At 42.9% G+C, this 13,804-nt stretch overlaps 1 protein-coding gene across 4 annotated transcripts in view; it reads left to right on the forward strand.

Annotated features, from left to right (window-relative positions):
* The window catches only part of TANC1 (tetratricopeptide repeat, ankyrin repeat and coiled-coil containing 1), a 251,103-nt gene that overhangs the window by 63,422 nt on the left and 173,877 nt on the right, over positions 1-13,804 (forward strand). The window lies entirely within an intron of this gene.

Raw genomic sequence — 13,804 nt, forward strand, 5'->3', positions numbered from 1 at the left:
TAGGTCTGAGATATGTTTCATACTTGTCTGTATGTGTTGAGAGGCGGTGACGGAATCCATGATCAAAGGTTTCACTTGCAGAGTTAAAGGGCCTTAATTGAACCTTTCACTGTGTTTTAGAGAAAAAAAAAAAAAATCTGATGTTCATACCTGGCATGTCACATAACTTCAAGTGTAAAGCTTGAACTTCATAGGTTTGATTAAAGTTTTTATCTGACTTCTAAAAATAACGTTTGTAATCTCCATGCATAGGAATTCTGTAATTCAGAACTTAGTCGATGTGTTTTTTGCTGTTGGGTTGGGGTTGAATGCCTCCAGTTTAGCTCAGAGCTACCATCCCAGCTCTTCTGGAAAGTGCACAAGGCTTTCATCTTTCTGGGAGGTGTGGCTGGTGCTACAGCTGTAACAGTGAGCCAGATTTAGGTAATTTTATTAGTCTAGAAAAAGTATTACACTTTTGCAGCTGTTGTTGTATGTCCCTTATCATGGAAACAAAAACCGTCTCGGTTACCCAGGATCCATGAGAAATTGGCAATGGCCCAGTGTAAGTCCATGTATTTTGGACTCTGAATTATATTTATCTTCATAGGGCATCCCCTGTGAAGGCATGCAGCTGGGGAATGGCCTGACTGTATGAAGCAGAGAGGGCAGAAGAGGCCAAGCCTTGGGTACCAGTCTTACTAGGAAGCCTGATCCAGTTAACTGGAAGACTATACTTGCTAGACTTTAAATACCTTTTAAAAGGGTAAGAAGAGCATCCATGAAAACAATAAAACCAATGTAAAACACACTTGTCCCCAGTATTCACCCTGGCTTTCCCGGTTTTGAAATATTGTCTCACGCTGTAAATTTCTACAGCTCTCTCTCTTGCAACGCCAGGCTGGCTATTGTGAGTGAGTTAGTAATTTGGTGGTGATGGACTTCCTTGTTAAATAGAACTTTTACAGACTACTCTGAAAACTAATCCTGGAACTTGGCATTTAAATGTTAAGAGTGGTGCATATGTGGAATACCCAATCCTGCTAATGTGTGCCCATCAGTAAGTTACCATTTAATTTTCTGAATTTCAGTCCTTCCATGAGTGGTATAAAACTGAGCTGCTGTTTCTCTAGAAACTCCTGGGCTATTAGCAGAGCTTTTGGCAAGTCTGAGTAATTGTTCTGTTGGGTCTGACTCTGATTCTCTGGGTCAGGGTCCCTAACTCTTAGGGTCATTGAATGCACTTCAGAGGGTCTGTGAATGTGGGTTGGGTGAGTGAGTGAAGAAAAAAAAGTACATTTTTATTTTCACTGTCCTGTAGCCAAAATGTGTTTTTTTTCCTCCAATCATGAAAGGGGCCCATAAACCATGTACCATCAGCACCTGTGGCCTTGCCACTTAGAAATTACAAACTTTTGTATCACACTGTGGGAGATAGTTTAAGCTATCAGTTATGCCTACCACTGCTCAGAAAACTACAGTAGCTCTTAGACCTGCTCTTGTGTCATGTTATTTATGCATTAAGAAGTACACATTGGGACGTCCCAGGTGGTCCAGTGGTTAAGAGTCCGCCTTCCAATGCAGGGGACGAGGGTTCGATCCCTTGTCGGGGAACTAAGATCCCACATGCCAAGGGGGAACTAAGACCCAACACAGCCAAATAAATAAATAAATATTAAAAAAAAAAAAAAAAAGCACACATTATTATTATCACAGATTGCTTTCTAAATATTTTGATGTCTGTTTCAATATAATTGAATTTCTTTGTAATCGCATTTTCTATGTCAAAATCACTCAGGAACATTCTGATTGGAGGGTCTGGATTGCTGAAGCAGCCCATGGCACTTAAAAGGTCACATGCTCCTGCCTTGGCTGGCACCCTTGTATTATCTTTCCTGTCTTCCTTTGAGACTGGATTTGTTAACATTTAAAAAAAAAAAACAAAACAAAACTCTACATGTTTGGCTTTTATTTCCTAGCGTGAGTTGTCTTTGACTTTTATCATCTAGAGCTCTGGTATTCCCCCCATTTGGGGGCTGTTGGAATGGATTAAAGAATAAAGCCACCACCCGTTCCCATGTGATCTTTCTCATGGGCCCCCCGTGGCAGTCGCACTTGGAGATTGCTTACTGCAGCCAAATGTTAATGGCCCAGAATGGTTTCCCTTACAAATTTCAGATAAGAACACAGTGATCCACGTGTTGAGATATTTGCTTTAGCTGTGGGAAGAGATGATCCTGTGTGGCTTGTATGAATTTGACTCAGCTCTCCACTGCATTTTCACTGCAGGCATTCCCTAATTTATTTTAGAACTTGATGTCCAAGGTTAAGACCATATTACATTTATTGGACTGTGTAAAACAGCCCAGAGAAGGAAAGCTTGGGCACCAGGCCATTCCTTGCCCCAGCCCATCACCTTTTTTTTTTTTTTTTTTTTTAATTTAATTTTATTTATTTATTTATGGCTGTGTTGGGTCTTCGTTTCTGTGCAAGGGCTTTCTCTAGTTGCGGCAAGTGGGGGCCACTCCTCATCGCAGTGCGCGGGCCTCTCACTATCGCGGCCTCTCTTGTTGCGGAGCACAGGCTCCAGACGCGCAGGCTCAGTAGCTGTGGCTCACGGGCCTACTCGCTCCACGGCATGTGGGATCTTCCCAGACCAGGGCTCGAACCCGTGTCCCCTGCATTGGTAGGCAGATTCTCAACCACTGCGCCACCAGGGAAGCCCCAGCCCATCACCTTTTAATAAGCTTCATACAATTCATTCTAGTGAGAAATGGGCAGCTTTTTTTTTGTTGTTGTTGTTGTTTTTGAGCTCCTCTTGAATAACGTACTTCCGAATTTCCGGGTAAGTGTTAGGAACAGGGGAAGCATTGCCCATGTGGCACAGAGGTCTCTGCCCCCAGATAATCTTCCTCGTTGGCAGTACGGCCCATCTCCGTGTTCTCCCCCTGTGAACTCATGAGTTGAAGAGTGCTCTTTTTGTTGCATGTATTTTGTTGTGTGATGCCTCCAGATCATACACATTGACAACACTGTAGTTTGAAGTAACTCTGCTAAGGTTCTGATGAACTCAGAACTTGAGGGAGTGGACAGGAGGTGTCTTTCAATAGAGGTAGATTCTCTTTTTCAAGATAGATTGAGGCATGGGATGCCTCTCTGGGGGTGGCGGGGGGTTGTGTTTGTGTGTGTGTGTGTGTGTGTGCACGCGCGTATGTGTGGCCAAAGATGATTTTTTTTCCCCCTATTTGACAGTTTTGTCTGTTTTACCACCTCACCAGGCCCCTGGGAGCTCATCTCTCATTTTTATCCAAAAAAGTAGGCATAGGATAGGGACTTCATGGTCAGGCTCTGGAGCGAAACTGCTTGGATGGGCCCCCATGAGCTACGTGACCCTGGGCAAGTCCCAGCCTCTCTGTGCCTTCACACAATGGAGATATTAATAGTACTTTCCCCAGAGGGCGGTTGTGAGGATTAAATGACTGTGTGTGTGTGTGTGTGTGTGTGTGTGTGTGTGTGTATACACACATACATGTGTGTGTATATATATATATACACATACATACATGTGTGTGTATATATATAAAAGTAAAGTGCTTAGAGCAGGGCCTGGAATATAATTAGTGTTAAATACATGTTGCTGGCTGCACATCAGAATCACCTGGGGGAGTTAAAAAAAAAAAAACTACATGGGTATTGAAAACTCCCAACTTAATGAAATCAGGGCCTGGGGAGGTTAAAACCTTGTTCAGAGCATCATAGCAAGTCACTGACAAAAGTGGAGGAGGGATTTTGACGTCTTGTATTCTGGGGCTTTAAGAGAAAGATCCATCTGTCAGCTCCGTAAGCAAGAAATCTTTGTGTAATGAATAGCTGCCTTTCACGGGGCATCTTTGAAGTTGTCTGACCTTTTTCACTTTGAGGCCAGATGCAGTGCAATTTAAAAAATTTAATTTCTTTATAATACCGGGCTTCATTCAGCTGGCACTGATTGATTGAGTACCTTTACACTTTTTGAAAAATGGACTTTCTGACATGTCTTCAAGGTCTCTCCTCCTCTCATACTAAAGGCTTATCATCAACCCATGCCATAGACTCCTCAGGAGTTCCTTTTTCATCTGTGGTGATGGTTTATCAGCTACTGTGATTACAGTAGCCCTATGAACAAGAAATAAATCATCAACCCATGCCATAGACTCCTCAGGAGTTCCTTTTTCATCTGTGGTGATGGTTTATCAGCTACTGTGATTACAGTAGCCCTATGAACAAGAAATAAATCTTCCCCCTTACAGGGATAGCACCTACAGGTGGAAGAGACTTGATATTGTCCTGTCAAATGGGAAAGGGAACAGTGTTCCTGTTAGACAGATGAGCCTGGGAAGGGTGAAATAACTTGCCCAAGGTCATTTTGTTAATGTAATGCCTCCTACCTTTACTCAGGGACCTGTAATTGTCACACATCAAGAAGGTGGTTAGGCTCATAGCTCTGTTGTGTGATACAAGTGGAAAACTTAACGGGAAGGAGAAGGGAAAAGAAAGGAGGATGTAATCAGAGGGTGGTTGTTAGGGAGCGAACTGCTGTATGAGGGTTGGGACTGGGGTCTCCAGTTGCCATAAACCTTCCACAGGGGAGCATCCTGTGATCCTGGTCACATCCTGCACGGAGCTGTGTGAGAAAGGATGGGACCACATGCAAAGTCTGTGGTTCATATTCAAACCCTAGGTGGTTCTCTACGGGCTTTTGGCCTCATGGCCGCTGTGGCTCAGCGTTGGCTTTCTCCCAGCTCTCCTCAGCTGGATCCATAACAACGCGGTACTTTTCACCCTCATACAAAAGCCACTTTGTCCTTTAGACTTGTATTCTGTGCTCTCCTGGTCACCTCCCTGTCCCACCTTCCCTCAGTTCATTGAGGACTTTGGAGGCAGCAAGTGAGAGCCTGAGCTTTCAAGTCAGACCTGGGTTCAAGTCCCAGCTTGACCTTTACAAATTGTGTAACCTTGGGAAAGTTGTTAATCCCTCTAAGCCTTTGCTTCCTTATTAATAAAAAGGAATCAGTAAAACTGGTTGATAGATTATTTTTTTTTAAGGATAAAATGAGATTACATATGAATGTAAAGCTCTTCCACTTACCTGATACACAGTAAACACTTAGTAAATAATAGCTGTTAGGGTGGTGGTTGATATCCCTAATCCTGCCTCTGTTACCGAAGGAAGCATCTGAATGGCCCTTCCCCAGACCGAGAATCAAGTGCCTTGACTTGTTTGCTTCCAACCTTCACTTGAGGACATTCCACTTCAGCAAACCATGCTGTTGACCATCATGTGGGCTTTAACATTGTCTGGAATTGTTCCACATCCGAAGATTTAAAATTAAGAAGCCCAGACAGCCTTTTTCAGCTTCCTCATTCACTTAGTGTGACTGTATTTGCTCTTTGATCTCTTGGAGACGCCATCCCTGCTCGCTCCGGCGGTCCTTCCTCTCAGGCCTCCGCTTGCCTCCTGTCCAGCCTTGTTTCCATGGCATGCCGCTCTGAGTACTCTTGTACGAGCACCCTTACCAGTCTTGTTGCGCCTGTGCTGCAAACACCCGATTACTGATCAAGCCTCTTGTCCTCCGGATGGTTCTTTCTTGGGGCTGAGCATCAGAGGATGGGGTTGCCCACTTTCATCATTTGGTGCTGTGTCTTGCTCTGCAGGCCTTGGTTGGGCAATCAAAACTGTCCAGCTGTCCTTCTCATCTTGTGCTTGCCTTTCTCTCCTCTGCAAGGGCTATTCTGAACCTTCTCTGCTCCTCTCATACCTTAGTTTTACTTTATAGAGAAAATGGAGGCATGGACTTGTAGCTTCCTGCCCATGTTTGTTGACAGTGTTGTCTTCCTCCTCCGTCATATTATACTTTGTGCTCCGCTTTGGTTGGCACAGAGTTGATACTCAGGAATGTGTGTAGAATGAAAAACCTGCAATTGCTAGCCCAATGCTTATTCCTTAACTGGGAAATTGGGTTGTAACCCTGTCTCTGCCACTTGCTGGCTCAGGAGAGTCAGGACAAGTTCCTCCAATGCTCAGGGCCTTGCATTTTATTTTATTTTTATTTTAAATTGATTGATTGATTGATTGCTGCGTTGGGTCTTTGTTGCTGCATGCAGGCTTTAGTTGCGGCGAGCGGGGGCTACTTTGTTGTGGTGCACGGGCTTCTCATTGCAGTGGCTTCTCTTGTTGTGGAGCATAGGCTCTAGGTGCGTGGGCTTCAGTAGTTGTGGCTCGCGGGCTTGGTAGTTGTGGCTCGCGGGCTCTAGAGCGCAGGCTCAGTAGTTGTGGCGCATGGGCTTCGTTGCTCAGCGGCATGTGAGATCTTCCCGGACCGGGGCTCGAACCCATGTCCCCTGCATTGGCAGGCGGATTCTTAACCACTGCGCCACCAGGGAAGTCCCATGGGCCCTGCATTTTAAATGAGGATGTTACATTTACTTAAATTTATTAGGCTGGCAGTGTGTTTTGAGGTACAGTTATTTCCTTTGAGAATTATAGCTGGAAAAATTATGTTCCTCCCCGATGTATCCATTGATATTGAAGTGAGAAAGCATACTGTGCTTGCTGGTGAAGCAGAGCAAGGTCTGGCCATCCAGAGTCCCACAGACTAGTGGAGGAAGCAGGTGGGTGAGCAATTAAAATAAGACCCAGAAGGCTTCTAAGAGGAAGCTTTTGAGGTGGGTTTTGAAGTGCGCTTGTGAAGTGTCTTTGCTTTCTCTAATAGATTAAGTATCTATGACTGTCTAGATGGTGGTGGTGATGGTAATAATGTCACAGTTATTTTGTCCTCTAGTTAGGTAGTGTCTTGCTGTTAGGTTGGGAGGTGGGTGCTTGGCTGGGGAATGTCCGGGTGAAGACAGCTTCTGGATGAGCAGGGGCTTTCTGCAAGACTGGTGCTCAATCTTGCTCCAGAGCCATCGGCCTGGGAGGCATGATTATTGCCAGGAACGCTGCCCTTGGTTATTTCCCTGTCTGAGCCCTTCCTGGTTTGAGGCAGAATGTATTGCTTTCAGGTTTTGGCTTTTCTGTTATTATACTTATCCCTTCTGTATGCATATTCGAAACGCCAAAATATAACCTGCCTGCAGCTGGTGCTTCTGAAGGCCTGATAACAGAACAGGTCCTGCTCTGGAGATGTGCTATTCATCGTGTATAAGTCAGATAACTTTGGCCATAAACTTGGAAATCAGTACTTGGTATCAGAAGAATTCTTACATTATTATTCCAAATCCCTTGTGGGAGAGAATTGCTATTGATTTTGATTTCCCCTCCGTAACAACCCTGCTATTCTTTCATTTAAGGAGATTTATTTAGTGTTTGTTGCAAGTAAGGTACTTTTTTAGGTGCCATGGGGGATTTGTAGAGTTCAACATTTTTTTTACTGTGATTTTGATTGATAACCATCTGTAAGTACAAAGTGGGATGTGGAATTAAAGATACCTTTTGACTATCATGGCCTGGGAAGGCTTTATGGATGAGATAGTGTTCAAAGTTGAATGGAACAAATCCCTTCACAATCTAGAAAAATGGCTCTTGTAGCCAGAAACAGGTAGCTTCTTCATATTTTCTTCCACAAGTGAAATTTCTTTTTTGTCAAGTGTTATCAAAGTGAAAACTTCTTTAAACAAACTTGTATATAGTAATTTTTTAGCAACTTGAAATACTGGCTTAGGAGAGTCAGATTTTTAAGGACACTTTACTCAAAACAACTTGTATATCTTTCTACAGGGTATTTTAAATATGGGTTGAAAATGATTTCAATCTAATAGGGAATTTCCACTTAATTTTGTGCATCAGAACTTAAACATTTGAGTTCAAACTTCATGCCCAGAACTCTTTTACATTCATATTACTCGTGACTGTAAATTTACTTTGCTTTTAATAACTTAGGCAAAAAAGACGTCAGGTTTGAGTATAAGACAAACCTAACTCTAAAGAAAAGAACAGCAGAATTAGAGATACAATTTGTAGAATGGCTTTGAATAAAGAGGACCAAATGGTTGGGTCTATGTGTCTTAGTGGATAAATCACAGCCGAATGATGTCCTGTTTCCCAGCTCTGCATGTTAAGCAATACCAAGGGCCGCTTTTTTACTTACCATCACAATTGCTTTCTGGTTTCTTGATCAATAACCCCTTCTCCTCTCCCCCAGCTTTCCTGGACGAGGCGTCTGAATCCTAGAGGAGTTTGGTAACTTGTTCCCAGTCACAATGCCAGGACCAGGTCTCCTAATTCCTAGGCTCCTTCTACTACGGGGGGGTGGGGGGTGGGTGGGGCGGAGGGGGTGCGGAATGGGAGAGAGACCTCCTGGAATTTCAAGTATTCTCAAGAGTTGGTTTTCCCCCAGCCTCCTGGGATCTTTAAAAGAATGTCAAGATATGGCTCTTGCTTTCAGGAAGCTTCTAGAAGACAGTTTTCCGTGAATTTCCAGCAGCAGCCATTGCCCCCTCTAGCAGGGCTTTGTTTCCTTTTGTGGTCTCTGTCCTGCTTTGTTTTCTCTTACTTCCTCTCTACTGTATTATTTATTCTGTAGGCTGCTTTAGACAGCACCTCCCCACCCATCACCACCACCCATTTCCTTTCTTTTGATAAACACTAAAGGTTGTTGCCAATGCAAAGGAAAGTTCTAAAGGCGGTACTACAGAAGACAATGGCTATCATGTAGGTGAGTCTTAATCTTATTAGGTGGAGACGTTTTTGAGCCCCTAAAATTGAAGGTGTTTTTTGATGTATCTCTTCTCTTAAATTAAAAAAAAAAATTTCTTAATGATCATGTGCATCTTACTTTCCAGTGTTTCACTTGTGGATATTGCTACTCTGGCTTTATTTATTTTGGCAAAAGAAAGGAGGCACCTTCTGAGACTGCTTTGCTTTGAGGTCAGATGGATGGTTTGATGCAAGAAGCTCCTTTCAGTGGAGTGAGCACAGAGCGTGTGTTTAGGTGTCCAGGATAACTGGATAATAAGGGTTTATTATCTTGAGATTTTAAGGCTGACTCAGGTGTGGACATGAAGGGACATTATGAAATGCAGCATTTTCCTCCCAAGTATTTCTTGGATTTAACTGTTTTCTTGCATTCCTTGCAAATGAGAATATATAGGAATATTCTTTGTAATTTATAAACTTCTATAAATGTTGGTTAATTGCTTGATTTGGAGGAAATGGCTCATCTGTGTTCATTGCAGCCTAGTTAAATCTGTCAACAAATATTGAGAACAGAGTGTGTGGGAAGGCTGTGTTCCGGCTTCTGTTTGTATCTATTAAAGAATAAACATAGTCCCTGTCCTCAGCTCACGGAGTCGATTTGAAATTTCATAAATAGGTGGTATGGCACTCCAGAAGAGGAAAGGTTTAAGGCTGGTGTTATTCTATGATTTCAGACAAGGTGGTCATGGTTATGATACTGCCATTGGGATTGCAAACTGAAATAGATTTTGCTCTTATTTTTAAATCATCTCACTGTTTAATCTAGGATAACTTTTGTTATATTTTATATACCCTTGTAATCACTGCAGAATGCTTATTTAACATATAACATGGAGACATTGTGCCTATCTCCAAAGAGTTTATGTGTTAAAGGAGAAATCTAAGAAGTAAAAGTAAGCTCAATAGTTGGTTTAACTTCTGTGGGTTTTGAAAAGAAGAATCTATGGCATTTGGGAAACTTAGATATCGAATGATAGTAGAAAAATAAGGAAATTTAGGTGACTTCAGATCATTGACCTAAAGGTAATGTCATATACTCATATTTTATTTTCTTTTAAATGAACATTATAGGAAATTTTCTCCCATTAGATCATTTCAGTTGTTGTAATTTAGAGGCTGGTCTTTTCTCTCTTCCTCAAAAATATATAAAGAAATGAGAGCTGAAGTTCTCTACTTTTTCAAAGATTTATTTTTATTTATTTTTTATTTTTAATTTTTATTTATTTATTTATTTATTTATTTACTTATGGCTGTGTTGGATGTTCGTTTCTGTGCGAGGGCTTTCTCTAGTTGTGGCAAGCGGGGGCCACTCTTCATCACGGTGCGCGGGCCTCTCACTATCGTGGCCTCTCTTGTTGCGGAGCACAGGCTCCAGACGCGCAGGCTCAGTAATTGTGGCTCACGGGCCCATTTGCTCTGCGGCATGTGGGATCTTCCCAGACCAGGGCTCGAACCCATGTCCCCTGCATTGGCAGGCAGATTCTCAACCACTGCGCCACCAGGGAAGCCCTATTTTTTATTTTTAAATAGGACTTATTCATTCTTTTTTTAAAAAAATTAATTAATTTAGTTTTGGCTCCATTGGGTCTTCCTTGCTGCATGCGGTTTTTCTCTAGTAGCGGTGAGCAGGGGCTACTCTTTGTTGCGTTGCGCGGACTTCTCATTGTGGTGGCTTCTCTTATTGTGGAGCACGGGCTCTAGGCGCGGGCTTCAGTAGTTTCAGCATGTGGGCTCAGTAGTTGTGGCTCGCGGGCTCTAGAGCGAAGGCTCAGTAGTTGTGGCGCACGGGCTTAGTTGCTCCATGGCAAGTGGGATCTTCCTAGACCAGGGCTCGAACCTGGGTCCCCTGCATTGGTAGGCGGATTCCTAACCACTGTGCCACCAGGGAAGTGCCATCAAAGATTTATTTTGAAATACTTAAATCCAGCCATATATTTATACTACTTGTGTGATAGAAGCTAAAGTTTTATGGGGCAGAAATTGAGGGATTCTATTTGGCCAGTATTTATTTGAGTTACACCTGTGCCTTTTGATCTATAGTATTTAAAGTGAAAAAGGACAGCATTTCTTGTTTTATCCTATTATGCTTGTCCATAAGAACTTCCTTACATGTATGGTCCTCTAGTAGGAACTTGATAGCTTCTGGCAGTTTCTTTTTTTGTGTCTGGAAGGCTGGTTTGCATCATTTCTATGTGGTTCACTTCTGTAGCAGGGCAGTGTTCACCCTTTTTAGGGGAAAATTGTCAGTAGTTGAAGCTGCTTCAGGAAGGGAAGTGATGCAGAAGGTGTCATTCAGGGAGAGCCCGCTGGCTGCCCTCGTAAGACTGCTTCACGGTGGCATTTGCATTCAAGAATTTACCACTGTCTTCCTTTTGGTACTCAAACTGGAATCAGAAACTTAATATTCTTTATGTCTTAAATAGATGGTACTTGGCAAAGTGCCTCCCTTGGACAAAGCTCATGAGAGCTTTTGTTTAAAGCCAGAACACTGGTTTATTAATTTATTCCCAGAATCATGTCTGTCAACAAGCTAGACAATTGTGTTGGGTGGACTAGACCAGCACACTCTCCCCCACTGTTATTAGGTGAAAAAGCCAAATTAAGAGGCACTGCTCCTTGAGAACAGGATGAGAAGAAGGGGAAGTAGTTATGATGCCAGTGTTTAATAGCACTGGGTCCCATAGCCTGATGGGCCTATTTTCAGAACTGGATGTGGGAGTATGTATTTATAAGTTCACAGGTACTGTCAGGTGTGTAGATAATCTTCTCTGGACTATACTGCCAGTGTTGGCCCCTCCAGCCTACTACTATAGTTGCTTTTTCTGACCACCTCGCTTCAGATGGGCATAGTCTTTAAAGGGTCTATTGATGAATGTCAAGTTCCAGTTACATCTTTCAGGCTATGACTGATTGGGTCTTTGCACAGCTCTACTCTGATCTGTATTAATTTCACAATTTAACCCACGGGGAGCAGTCTTCTTTTTTTCCTTTCCACCTTGTGTGTGTATGGGGGTTCCTTAATTTTTGCACCCAGATATAATCAGTTAAAGTTTCTCCATGTGCAGTTTGAATATCTTTTAGAGAATAAATTTAAGCTCTTTCCCTTGAGTTACTACTATTTAGGGAGGAAAACAAGAACTGGGAGAAGAACTTAGAGCGAATATCTGATAGCCTCTTCACTTGAGACCACTGATGGGGAAGATTTCACTATCCTGAAAAGAGCTGAGCTTCCAAAAATAGGCATCTAAGGTGTCTGGGATGAGATGCCCAAGTCCGTGTCTGCCACTCCTTGCCCTGTGGGCTGTGTCTTCCAAGTGGCATTGTAGATCTGTGGTGGGTTGGTGGTGACAAGGGTGATTAATCAGGGGCAGCTTCACCGCCGTGGTGGGGCCTGAGCTGTTCAGTGATCCAGGGAAACACGGGGGGAAAGTTCCCTAAGGACCTTGGCCAAGGTTTGCTGGCCTGGCTCCATTGATATTTTTCTCTTATTTCTTTAGTATGTAGTCTTTGCTAAATGACAAACCCTGAAGGGGTTGATTGATTTTTTTTTTTTTTTTAATTTGGAGAAGAAAATGTCTGTGCTTACCAGGCATCTATTTATTTTTTAACTTTTCCTACCGTTTTTTATGCCACAACATTTTGCATTGTTTCCTTCAAGCATGACTGTCAGGAGAAATTTGTGTTTCCACAGCTCCGCTATGGAAGCACACTGTGGCCCACTTCCAGATTCAGTGTTTGCCCTTTAGTGAAACCCAAGTCTTTTCACAGGGGTCCATTCAAGTAGCATTTTTAAAAAGAATTAGGCTCTAAGCCATGCTCCTTTTGTGTGTGAAGACTTGTTTGTAAGACGAGTTAACCCTAATAAGCTTCACTATGGCTTTCTCCAAATTCTGCTTAAGATATTTACTTCCTAGTATCTTTCAGGTTGGTTGGTTTGTTGTCAATTTTTTGGATTGTTTGATTGCTGTTTCCCAAAGCTTTCATTGCTCTAAGCAGAGAGGCCAGCACTGGGGAAGAAGGAGGACCCTTGCTGGGAGTCCGCAGATTTGGATTCTGGCCCTGCTGTTAATTAGCTGCGTGACCCTGGGGCAAGTCGGCCTCCCAGGGTCTCTGTTTCTTCATCAGGAAAACAAAGGGCTTGGAAAAATAAATACAGGCCTGGACCCAATGATAAGAAAGGTCACCCTGTGTGCTTATGTTGTGCATGGCAGCACTTTGGGACCCTTCCTCTCAGTGGGCTCCACAAAACCTTGGCTCAACTCTGGGGTCGAGCACTTGTGCGGGGCGTTATATGGAGACCACTGGAAGCGTTGATGCTAACAAGGCAGGTTTTCTACAGAGGAGTCATCCCCTCTTTGTTTTTTTTCAGCAGTAAGCTACTTGCCTTCTTCTACCTGCTTCTCCTTAGTGCGTTAACAAGGGTGTGATGGTAACCCAACCCACTCAGATTTGTTACTTTTTTGGCCGTTGTCTAGCCATCTCATCTGAGTTAGTGGAGGGAAGAGAGAGCTGGAGGAGACTGACTAACTGATGAAATAATGGTCCTTTTGTCTGTCTCTTTGCTGGAGGGGTGGTTTTATGTTTCATCTTAGGCCTGGGCCATTGTGTTGTTTTAACGTGCTCAGTACAACCCTGCTTAAAAATACAGCTCATTATTTAAAGGATTCAGCCGCAGGCCTGTTCTTCTTACCTCCCCCCACCCCCGCCCAAAAGTCATAACAATATGTGGTAAAAACCCATTGCAGTGTGTGCTGTTTGATCAGACACCCCGACATCAGTGTTGAAATGTGTTCCCACTGTATTTATTTTGCAAATGTTTTTAAGGTATGTTTCATTCTGATTAACCTTCCAAAATGTTTTCCTTATGGTTATATAATCAGTAGCATCTGTAAAACATGCCTTTAACCATGTAGCTTTCCTTCTTAACCACTATCTTTTTGATTGTCTTAATGTTTTCTTTTGATGAATGGGGGTTGGGAGACCCACATTCCTATGCCAGATATCTTACAGTAACGTGTCCAGATTTAGCCTCATAACCTTAATTAGATGTGGAATGCTGAGAATGCACTGTTGTTGTTTTTTTTAAACTTT

This window comes from Balaenoptera acutorostrata, chromosome 8 (genome assembly GCF_949987535.1).
Source record: "Balaenoptera acutorostrata chromosome 8, mBalAcu1.1, whole genome shotgun sequence".
NCBI classification, from domain to species: domain Eukaryota; kingdom Metazoa; phylum Chordata; class Mammalia; order Artiodactyla; family Balaenopteridae; genus Balaenoptera; species Balaenoptera acutorostrata.